Here is a 12,960-nt window from a genome sequence, read left to right as displayed (position 1 = left end):
ACTTGCTAAATGTGTTAATTAATAATGTCACCTACTAGTGGAGATAAAAAACATAATTTAGGCAGCATTAAATTCCTCTCTAAAGAGCATCTGCTTTTGCAAATTAGTAGAACATCAATGAGCTGCTTCTCAGATATAGGGCAATAAAAAAAAAAAAAAAATCAGTATCCTCTGTCTACGCAAAGTGAGAGAAGAAAACCATTCGTCCTTCTTCTGTGCACACAACCAGTACTTAAAACAGTAGTGTACATCCACTTGTGAGCGTTTACTTTGATACGCCTATAAAAAGGATGGGCGGGACCTTTCGCTCCCTTTTCGCAGCAAATTAGGTGGGTGACTTTCCTGCCTCCTTTCTGATTAACTCTCCGGCTTCTCTTGAAGTGGAAGGTGATTCCATCAGAGGCTAGCCCATGGAGCACCATGCTCTAATTCTCTTTTAATACCGTCCTCACATTACCATTCTGTTTCAACGCGGAACTTCTCAAGTCTTCAAGCTCGCTCTCGTGGGTGCCTTCCCTCACCTTTTTATATGTTGCCCATTAATTATGAATGAGACAGAGGTCTCTGAAGAGAGCCGGAGGAGCAGTGATGGTGTCGGGCCAAGGGTAGGGGGATACCCTGGGGATTGTGCTCCTTCTTGAAGAGAAAATAGAGAGGAGGTCCTGCACTGCTGCCTGTCCAACTGTTCCCTTCCTTGGAAACTGGAGTTGAGTCACGCACCACCATGCGATAAGCCCATAAAAATTCCTCCAGAAGCCTCTCAGTAATGTCATTATGCTTTTCTATGGAGCTTGAAATAAAATGCCAATGCTGTATTTTAACCTTGTGCATTAAAAGCAGTCACTCATTTTACGTGGATGTACATGACTGTAGGCACAGAGTCAGCCTTGAATCCACATTCACAGAAATGAGCAGGATCACATTTCCACCTCCACTCTGTGTCTTCTCTGCCACATTTGGGCCTGGTGCCACGACACACTTCACTGTACAGTATGGGTCCATGGCTGACAGAAAATGATTAATGCATGGGTCTATTTCAGACTTTTTGTAATTACAGAGAGAATAGAGGGAGAGAAACTAAATCCACAAAGGGAATAACCCTAAGCCCAGAACACATGTATCAAAGAGAAATTTTATAATAGTTTAATGATGTTTGACCTAGTATCTGAGAAAGTGCAGTGTCATAAGTACGGCTATGGAAGCAGGATAACCATAGTGATTATATGAAAATAAAAGAATACCACAGTGGGAGTTAATGGTAATACGTTTAATTTAGTCATTTTCATTTCATATTGATATATACAAAACCACAAAGCCTCCTCTTAAGATCTCATTCTTATTGAAAATGGCTATGACTGTGAAATGACTTTTAGAGCAGCATACTATATTTAAGGATTCAAAACTCCTTTTATAGAGGATTAAAGCCCTTTGGCCTTTTAGTGAATTATATGAATCAGTTCCCATAACTTACAGGTGTGAGCCTCAGATCTTCAGTACAATGCAAATGGGATGGAGCAGAGCTTTTTGAAGGCCTTGCACTGTAATGTTCTCTTTTCGATGTGATGTTCTGTGAGATGAATTACTAACTCCCTAAAGTGATGTAATATAATAGTAGATGATATCATAGCTTAGGTACAGTAACAGACTAAAGAGAAAAGGCACATCGCCTCAGAGGTGCTCTGCTCTCGTTCATACAGATTGTTTTCTTTTTTCTGATATGATGATTGATTTCTCTTTGATAATCTTTATGTGTGCATTTATAACCATACCTGTTCTGCAGGTCTTTTTCATTATTAACTGTTGAGAATGAAGGAAACGTTCACAGGCAGCACAGGAGCACATAGTAATTTCAGGGATTTTTTTTTTTACTTTTCTCATTTTAATAACTAATTTGGGTGATGTATTAAACCTCCTCTGTCCTGCTGAGCTTTTCAAACAAGTATTTCTTGTTATTCAGCCATTTTTTATTCAGTTGCCATGCCGTCTTGATGTCCTTATCCATCTCATGCTCTTCATGTCATCTCTCTTTTTTCATTGGTTGCTTTAAGGTGAGCTGATTTTACACATACCCTTTTTTATCCCTTTAATTCTCTTATTGACAATCTTCCTACAATGCACTCTGGAAATTCTGCTTTCAACTTAAGTGCTTTAACATTTACTATCATAATCATCACCATACATTGTAGAAATATCAGGTTGTCTTCTCAGGCTACTGAAGGGGCTTTTGAAGCTAGTTAGGGCCAGTAACAGTAATTAAAGCAAAGACAGTGTGACAGGAGATGGCGACCAAAAATAGCTTGTTGCTGAGAAAAATGTGAGGTACACAGTATAATATTAAACTGATCCGAAAAGCTATAGGTAGGCAGCACCACTGCAGGAAAACAAAGACAAAACTAGATTTACAGTAGTTACATTTGACCCAATCTGTTTTACCATTAACAACTAAAAGACGGAACACATTAAGAGTTCGAGATGAAGTACCTGATTTTAAAAATTAATGTTCTGGCACAATAATTTTGCCACCAAGGGACACATTTGAAGAAGAAAAATTAACTGCTAAATTTCACAGCAAGTATAACGAAATGCTTTAATAATTGAAGTGGGAAACTATATTTACCACCTGCATTCATGCTTCATTGACAAAGGTCATCTGGGGACACATGTTGTTTCAGGTCCACAGGTGTATCGACAAATCACATGATTGCACTGGTTGGGCTCAGACCAGACAGACGGACAAAAACACCCAACAAGTAACTATCATAAACTGTCATAGTCAAGTTTTACTTGACTATGATAAAGAGCTGTGTATGAGTTTTGCAGATGCTTAACCAGCATTAACATTAATATATGTTTACTTCTGTTTACGTCATCTTCACACCTCATTCTGTTACTGTCTCCAGCAGTGGAAAGCTACACCGGTGTTAAATCTTCACAGATGCACTGATTATTACATAATTGTTGATTGTAGTTGTTTTGCTCCTGAAGCATAATGTTTACTCCTTAAAGGGACACACACAATAAGCCTCTTAGCTTTGTGACTGTGCCTGTACATCTGTGGTTATATAATACGGATTCTCTCCTTGTGTTTTGCTCTGAATTTATTCAATTTTACTGTAATGTCCTCGAGAGGTGCTGAGGGCCTAAACAGTTTTAAGGGAATGAAGCTGCACCATGTTGTTTGTGCTTCACCTGTTTAATTTTGCATTTGTGCACACCTGGTCTCTGGGTTTTCTCCAAGTGCTTCAGAGGGCCACTGTGTCTCTGTGCATATGACATTAATATAAAGTTAATCTTGTACACCTTACTGCCCACTCTCCTTTCCTGGTGGGACTCGTGTGTGTGTGTGTGTGTGTGTGTCTGTGTGTGTGTGTGTAATTACAGGGCTCATCAGAAATCATGGGTTGCAGCACCCCCCTCGATCCATCTTTTTGATCATTGTATTTCATCTTGGTTTTCATCGTGATGTTCACTTTCATCTTCATGCAGATTCACAAAAATTGAACCAGAAATTATTTGTAATGACTGCTTCCAGTGCAGACAGGTTTCTAAAAAGACTAACATGGCGGTGATGTATGCAGCACTAACAGCGGGAGGTCACTGACTGCTCTCATGACCAGGGGCAATTTTGAAACCGCATTTAATTATTAACCACAGTCAGAGGATGCTGGAAGATGAAAAAACAGAATCGTGTTCCCTCTTAAATAAACGTTGCAGCAGTGAGCAGCATTTATAACAATATATGAGGTGTTAGGTGAATGAAAACTACAAATCCGTGTGTCAGCAGAATGCATACAGACTTTAACATAATCAATAGTCCATGCGGTTTAACACACTCAGTTTGAACACAATAACAGCTAACTTAAGCAGAGTCTTATTTCATGCTTTACCAATACCATTACAATGTGTTGTTGTGTTTAGATGGTGAAAAGCACATATATCATCTGGGCAGCAGTTCAATTTTCCCCTCAGTACAAAGACCCTCTTCTGCTAATTGATTAGCACCGTGTCTACAAATAGATCATGTATAAAGATGTCTGCTGCCTGCTGTGACACACTTCATTACTCAGTATTTGTTGTTTTACAGCACAATATGCTGAGCAGGAGCAGTTTACTGTGCAGCTCATGGACATAAAAAAAAATCAATTGAATTAGAGATGACTGACACAGAGGTGATGTGATGTTTGGCTGTGTTTTAGAAAAAGAAAAGGATAGTTTTAGGCCTGAGCACGGAGCTACCTGGGGACTGAAGCTGTTGCAGCCAAACTGGTGCACAGGCCATATGGCTATCCACCGTGTTGGGATTCATTAAGTTGCTCTGTGGGTGTGAAGCAGTATGTTGTGTTGAGCTCCAAAACAGCGTCTTTGTGTACATTCTTCATTCTGTTGTTGTGATGCCACTGGGCCACAGCTACAGAGATGAATTCTGGAGAATTTATACAGACATTCATGGAAAATAGAAATACTGTTTTGCTTGGGACTGTGCAGTGTGACATGATGGTCGAACTGGTTGAGTTCATCACACACCAGCCGCCACTGCATGACTGTTGGCAACTGGTTCAAGTCATTCTATAAAGCATCTACACTTTCCTTCCCTTTGCCAACATGTTTGAAATAAATCAAGCTGGGCTTTCTGAGTTTGTCAGAGGATATCTGCACCTTTACAGATCAAACAATTTCTAAAGCTCCAAATTCCCAACTTTGTCAATCTTCCCTGCAGCCACTGTTGTTGTTGTTGTTCTCAGTTCTTGTAGCTATTTCTGTTTTCCACATGTTATGTTTCTTCAACTTCCATATCCCACAGGCACGGCATGTAAATAAATTAGCAATATGCACCTGCAGTGAGTCTGCATAAATTTATGCAGTGATAATATTCAACCGTGTTTCTATGTTGGGCCACATTCATCTTCAGTGTTATAAGCCTCTTATTTTGATGACAAACTCAACACTGTCAAAACAGGATGTCTTTATAAGGTGTGACAAACCTCAGGTTAGATAGATAGATAGATAGATAGATAGATAGATCTGCCTTCTCCAAACTGCATGTTTCTGCTCCTTCCACAATGTTCAATAGGATTTAGATCAGAACTCATTGAAGGCCACTTGAGAATAGTCCAATGTTTTTCTCTTAGCTATTCTTGGATGTTTTGAGCTGTGCTTTGGGTCATTATCCTGTTGGAGGACCCATGACCTGCGACTGAGACCAAACTTTCTGACACTGGGCAGCACATTTTGCTCCACAGTGCCTTGATAGTCTTAAGATTGCATTGTGCCCTGCACAGATTCAAAACACCCTGTGCCAGGTGCAGCAAAGCAGCCCCAGAACATAACCGAGCCTCCTCCATGTAGGTGACACAGTAGGTACACTGTTATTTTCTTGGTATGCTTCATTATTGCTTCTGTGAATATGGAGCTGAAGTGACTTGCCAAAAAGCTCCAGTTTTGTCTCATCTGTCCAAAGGACATTCTCCCAGAAGCTTTGTGGCTTGTTGCTTTTTTATGATTTGCTTTCAACAGTGGAGTCCTCCTCTGTCGTGTTCCATTAAGTCCACTTTGTCTCAAACAGTGACGGATGGTGCGATCTGACACTGATGTACCTTGACCTTGGAGTTCACCTCTAATCTCTTTGGAACCTGTTCTTGGCTCTTTGGTTACCATTCGTATTATCCATCTCTTCAATATGTCATCAATTTTCCTCTTGCGACCATGTCCAGGGAGGCTGGCTACAGTCCTGTTGGCTAGAGTCCCGATACAGTCCCAATAATATGTGCAACTGTAGTCGCAGGAATATCAAGCTGCTTGGAGACGGTCTTATACCCTTTACCTTTAAAGTCCTTGTCTATAATTTCCTTTTTATTCTCCTGAGACAACTCTCTCCTTAGCTTTCTGTGGTCCATGTTCAGTATGGTACACACCATGATACCAAACAGCACAGTGACTACTTTTCACCCTTTAACTAGGCAGACTGACTGATTACAAGTTTGAAGACACCTGTGATGCTAATTACAGGACACACCTTAGTTTACGGTCAAATTATTTTCAAGGGGTACCATCATTTTTGTCCAGGCCAGTTTGTTTTTTAAAACGATTAGCCTATGTTGAACAGGGGCTCACAACAATTACTGAGTGGAGAATGTTGAAAATATGAAATGCTTCTATCTAACGTATTAGCTCTGAAAAAAGCTACAAGACTTAATTTACTCAGATCAAAAGCAGCTCTTCCATTAAAGTCAAAACATGGAGTGCTGTGGTGTGTTCACAGTACTGCAGAGTTTCATGGCATTTGCATTTCAAACACAACTCACTCAAACACACTCAGTGCTGCCACTGTTGGCTGTAAAATATCTAATTCAGAGCACAATGCTGCCATGTACAAACCATGTGTTTAAAAGGTCATGCTCAAAAGAAACTAACATGGACTGTACATCAGTGGTTTCCTGTGTTATAGTCCCTGTTCTGTCGACCCATGCATTCATTCTTTCATCGTCATATAGAGACATTGTGGCTCTGTAACAATGCCATACTACTCCCTCCTTTTAGTCCTTTAGTCTAGTCATAATTTACACAGAGGCTTTCTCTCTTCAACGTTATCGCATGTCGTTTTGGGGCGTTTATGGAAAGTGCTGATGGTTTCATTTTTCTTGGAACAGCAGCCTCCTCCAGATATCGAGACAGCTAAACTTTGTCCATTTAGTGCTTTATTCAGATAAGCACATTCCATCTTCATAACATCTTGACGGCAACAAAAGCAAGGAAGCCATTCTTTCTGTTGCTGATTTGGTAGTTTAGCAGCCTAACATATTGCTGCCTCTCACAGGTACAGTTACAGTGACTAAAAGAAATGGAAGCTGATGATAAGATAAGATAAGATAAGATAAGATAGACTTTATTCATCCCACAACGGGGAAATTCTGTTGTTACAGCAGCATATAGAAAAAGGTAGAAACGGCAGTAAAAGAAAATATAAAAATAACAATATACAATCCAAAACACAATGGAGAAAAACAAAGGCAAAAAGTACTCAGATTATAAATATTATATACTATATACAAAAGGTGCTTGAGTCTTTGTAGAGAAAGTGACTGGTGATACATGTATGTAAACATAAAACAGAATTATGGCAGTGCAGAGCAGTAGTAATATATAACATGGTTTCATTATGTGTTGGCATTGTACAACCTCACAGCTGTTGGGATGAAGGACCTGCGGTACCTCTCCTTCTTACACCGCGGGTGTAGGAGTCTGGAGCTGAAGGAGCTGCTGAGGGACCCCACAGTGTCATGTAGGGGGTGGGAGGTGTTGTCCATGATGGATGTCAGCTTAGCCAACATCCTTCTCTCCCCTACTTCCTCCACAGAGTCCAGAGGACAGTCCAGGACAGAGCTTGCTCTCCGTATCAGTCTGTTGAGCTTTCCCCTGTCCCTGTCTGTACTGCCCCCTCTCCAGCAGACAACAGCATAAAAAATGGCTGAGGCCATCACAGAGTCATAAAAAGTCCTGAGCAGAGGCCTGCACACTCCGAAGGACCTCAGCCTCCTCAGCAGGTGGAGTCGACTCTGTCCCTTCTTGTAGAGGGCATGGGTGTGGTCAGTCCAGTCCAGTTTATTGTTTAGGTGAACACCCAGGAATTTGTAGCTGTCCACCAGCTCGATGTCCAATCCCTGGATGTTCACCGAAGTGAGGTGATGTCCTTTCCTCTGGAAGTTGATGATCATCTCCTTTGTCTTGCTCGTGTTGAGCTGCAGCTGGTTGAGCTCACTCCAGCAGGCAAAGTCCTTGATGACCTTCCTGTATTCCAGGTCATTTCCCTCAGAAACACAGCCAACGACAGCTGTGTCATCCGAGAACTTCTGGATGTGGCAGTGGGTGGTGTTATAGGTGAAGTCCGAGGTGTACAGTGTGAAGAGGAAGGGGGAGAGCACGGTACCCTGAGTGGCTCCTGTACTGCAAAGCACCACATCAGACACACAGTGATGCAGCCTCACATACTGTGGTCTGTCTGTGAGATAGTCTTTTGTCCATGCAGCCAGGCGTTGGTCCACTCCCATGTTCTCCATCTTCACACTGAGCAGTGATGGCTGGATTGTGTTAAAAGCACTGGAGAAGTCAAAGAACATGACCCTCACAGCACTCCCGCTGTCCTCCAGGTGTAGCAGTGATCTGTGCAGCAGGTAGGTCACTGCGTCGTCCACCCCAATCCCCGTCTGATAAGCAAACTGCAGAGGATCTAGTTGTGAGCCCACAATCTCTCGCAGCTGCCTCAGGATGATCCTCTCCATAGTCTTCATTAGATGAGACGTCAGAGCAACAGGCCTGAAGTGGTTTGGCTCCTTTGGACGCGATGTCTTCGGGACCGGAACCACACAGGAGGTTTTCCACAAGGCCGGGACCTTCTCCAGTCTCAGGCTCAAGTTGAACATGTGACTGAACACGCCGCAGAGCTGATCAGCACAGTCCTTCAGGAGTCGAGGGCTGATCCCGTCCGGGCCTGGGGCCTTCCTTGCCTTGATCTTCTTAAGCTGACTCCTCACCTGATTGTCAGTTATGGAGAGGGGGGGTGGAGGGGTGGTCGTAGGTGAATCTCTCAGTGGGGCTGGTGTTCTGATGAGGGGGCAGTCATCAGGTGTTGAGGGTGGCAGGCTGAGGAATGGGGGGGGAGGGGGAGAGGAGGTGGCAGGGGAGGTGAAGGAGGAGGAGGGAGAGGGAGAGGAGGAGGAGGAGGGGAGGGAGGAAGAGGAGGAGGAGGAAGAGGAGGAGGAAGGGGGGGGGGAGGGGAGGAGGAGGAGGAGGAGGATGAAGGGGAGGAGGGGGGGGAGGAGACGGAGGAGGAGGAGGAAGAGGAAGGGGAGGCCAAATCAAATCTGTTGAAAAACAGATTCAGTTGGTCCGCCCAGTCCTTGTCCCCGCCAGCCTGTTCTCTCCCCACTCCCTTCCCATGGCCTGTGATGGTCTGCAGTCCTCTCCAGACCTCTCTGGCGTTGTTCTGCTCCAGGCTCTTCTCCAGTTTCCTCCTGTACTGGTCCTTCCCTTGCCTGATCTTCACCCGAAGATCCTTCTGGACTCTCCTCAGTTCCTCCTTGTCCCCTGAGCTGAAGACCCTCTTCTTCTCATTCAGAAGAGCCTTAATCTCAGGGGTCACCCAGGGTTTGTTGTTGGCAAAACACCGTACCATCTTGGAGGGCACAGTGTTTTCCACACAGAAGTTGATATAGTCCGTGATGCAGTGGGTCATGCTGTTGATGTCATCGCCATGGGGGCTGCAGAGTGCATCCCAGTCTGTTGTCTGGAAGCAGTCTCTGAGTCTAGCACTGCTCTCCTCAGTCCATTGTTTCACAGGCCTCTTCATAGGTCGTTGTTTGATCACCGCAGATGATGTGTTATAGTCCAGTAGAATGCAGCAAATTTAGTCCTTCATTCTAAATAACCTTAGGGGGATTTGAGGAAAACATTAATGAATAGCCTTTATTCATACTTACCCAAGCATTAATATAGCTCCAAGAATGGTCTAACAAGGACACCCAGAGTTCAGAGAGGTTGGTCTGCCTGCTTCATATCCGACATCCACAAAGCAGCTGATTGGAGGTTGAAGTAATGCAGAGGTCCACAGAAGGACAAACAAATACTGTTATTTGTTTGTCCACAGGAATATTACAGCAATTTTAAACAGTATTAAAGGACTCAAACAGGGAAGGAAAAAGAAAAATCAACAGCTATTATACATCTCAAGTGTATATTTTGAATATAAAGACAGCAGTCTACTAAGAATAATCAAGATGTAACATGTAGCCCCTGGAAACAAACCGTTCAATTTTAATAGCTTTTTTTTTTTTCTTATAGGACTGTGTCTTTTCACTACCAGTAAAACTACCAGTAATTGTAAGTCTGTCTGTACAGTTACTATCAGGGAGAATTCGAAATTTCCATCCTTGGCCTCACATTGCTGTGTTTATCTCCAGACAGTTCAAGAGGAGTGCGGATAAGACTTTGCATTATTGATGCACTCTGCTAGATTGTCATCAATAGCCACAGCCATCATCGCTACTGGAGAGCCCCCTTATTGTAATATATGAATAGATGCACACAGACTTTGATTTCAGTTGACACACGCTGAGCTGCAGCTCGCACTGGCAGGCATCCAAAGAGCTTCTGTGTCGTCCGCTGCTGGGATGAAGAAAATAAAACAGCTGGAGCAGAAACAGTGATGACACTATAATCCACAAAGAGATTTAGGTTTGCAGTGAGGCCCCGTTACTGCAATTGAATGTTTTCTGTATGCATAGGCCAATTTAACAATTTGTCATGTGGCTTGTGGGAGATGGAATTTTTAGCATGTCTGATCTTTGTTTATGGTCTTCATGTCAGGAAACATCTGCATCACTGACACATAGAATGAAGGGTCTGCAGACTCCAAGTCCTCATTATCAGAAAAATACCTTTAAACCAACATCCAGAAAGTTGTATGCTTTTGTTACTATGTCCTGTGACTTTGTTGTCAAGTCACATTTCAATGGCTGCAAGCAACAACAAAAAAACACAAACACTGAGCAAAAACAACCCTAACAATACACACTGTGCTCTCATTAGCACCATTGTCAGCATATTTAATGAATAATCTACTGTATGTCCTCATTTATTTACTGAATATGATTCGAGACAAACTAAAAAGCAATTCCAGGACTTCAACAGTCCCCATACAAACTAGAGCAAAGCTGTTATTTAGACTTACAGCATTAGACAAAATTTGGGTCAGTTACAAATCCGTTCTAAGCTCAGGATGATCTGGTGTCTTGTTGAGGGTAGCGTTGTCCTAAAATCCAGGTAGTACATCTAGCATCTCAGTGAACTCAGGAGGTGGCTAGAAACTGTGATACCTCATACAACACGGGTAATGAGCTGCCAGATTAGCAGCTTAGAATGAACGAGCAAGTTTGGGTTAACAAGTTTGGCTCTGGGTGAAGAATGATTTCACCTATATTTTTAATTTATTAAATGATCACACAGAGAAAAGGTTAGATGCTCATTCATGTCTATGTCAGCTGCCTTGTGCACACATAGAGAGGTGTGCCTGTGGAGGGAAAGCCCAAACTCATGGGGCGACACTGGTGTCTTTCTTCAGTGGGAAGTAGCTAATGTTTGTCCAAAAACTCCCTGGATTCAAATCAAAAGGATTTTAAGCATCACAGTGTTTTTTACTCTCTGCTAAAAGATCGCTACACTTGCTGAGATACAGTGTGTTACCCATAAACAGTGTTTTGCTTATTATTTTGGAAAAAGCAAATCACATTTTTAAGAGTTATGTCCAAAATCAGTTAAGAACAGCTCTTATTTTTAGAAAGCTTCATTTGCACAGACCCAAAGGGGTCTAGTATTTTTAGAAACTATTTTTTTTAACAAATGAATACAAATCATTGTCGCTGTGTGTGTTTTTGTGTCTGTGCATGTCTCAGCTGTACATTTTTTAGGTCACTCACATTTTATCAGGAAATGCAACCTTCTGTGAGATCTAAAAGCTTCACAGATATTTGTGTGTGTGTGTGTGTGTGTGTGTGCATGTGCTTGAGTATGAGTATGAGTTTGTGTCTGGGGAACAGGGAGAGAGCATGAGATAGTGACACATGCAGAGACACAATGTTGTAAGCCTGTTAGTAGGTACATAAATGTATATTATAGGTTTGAAAACAGCGGTATATAAAATGTGTATAACTGCTCACAGCAGTGTGTTTTCTGTTTCCTGCAGAGCAGTAGCTGAATCAGTTTACATGCAGACCAGTGTCCCAGCAGTCCTGTCTGTTTGGGATGATGATGGTAAAGTGGAAGACAGAGTAAAGCTCTTACTTATTTTCTTGTGCATGTGTTAATAACATTACCCATATTCTGATCACATTCTTCTGTCTATGCATGAATGTCTTTGATTTATCAAGAACCATACAAATCTATCTCTGGACAGCTTAACTGACTGACTGGCTGTAATGTGAAGTGAAAGATGTTTCACTGCAGATTAAAGACAGTGATCACTTGAGACTTGGGAGAGGTCTTAATATGTAGATCCTTTTTGAGAAACCCAGCTTGCCCAGCATTTAGACCTTTCAAACAGTCCTCATCCAGGTTTGTGTATGTTCAGGTGAATCTAGGATGCAGTGTTTACTGGACATGCAAGAACATCTTGATGAATTTATCTAGAATTATTTTCTAAGTTACTGAGTACATCTAAAACCACTCTCTTTCTGCCTCCTGTTCTTCATTTACTGTTGTCTCAGGTGACCTGAGTGCACACAAAATAAGACAAAAGAACAGTAACAAATACAGTAACAAACTACAGCAGCTGAGAAGTGTCCTGGTGAATCAGACTTGAATTCAGTCTTGTACTTGACTGAAAAAAGTGAAAGTGTACAGCTATAAGAAGCTTGAAAATCCATAGATACTAGTAGAACAAAAGTAAAAAAAAAAAAAACAGCCATGTGTCTGTCCTTCCTCACTGTCATCCTTGCTGGTTGAGGACAGGTCAGGGCTGGTGTAAGAGGAGGCGCAGCAGGCTGCTGAGCTGCAGGCTAGAAGTGCTTTGCAGATGCATCATATCCCATCAGAGAGGACAGCAGGTATTGTCTAAGATGACCCTAACCCAGGACGCCCATATTCAGCTTTGTAACAAATCAAGCCTTCGAGGAAAGGGCTGGTGATTTTCTGTACTTTTCTTACTTTCAGTAAATCCCATCAAAAGACCAAAACTAACAATGATTGTATCCTACTAACAAGCACTGTGTTCGTAGTCAAAGCCTGAAATATCTTATTCCTCTGTGCCACAGAGCTCTACTGCTGTCCAGTGAACCTGTTTTTCAATAAAGTAGTCCACAATAAAGGCAGTATTTCCTTCTTTGAGGAGGTTTTGCTAAAGACTGCAGTGCCCAGCTGTCTTAGGAAATCACAGCAAATGGAACACAAGGAACAAATGGACGTGGAGCTGAG

The sequence above is a fragment of the Toxotes jaculatrix genome, chromosome 15 (assembly GCF_017976425.1).
Source record: "Toxotes jaculatrix isolate fToxJac2 chromosome 15, fToxJac2.pri, whole genome shotgun sequence".
NCBI classification, from domain to species: Eukaryota; Metazoa; Chordata; class Actinopteri; family Toxotidae; genus Toxotes; species Toxotes jaculatrix.
Note: the sequence above shows the minus strand (reverse complement) of the source record.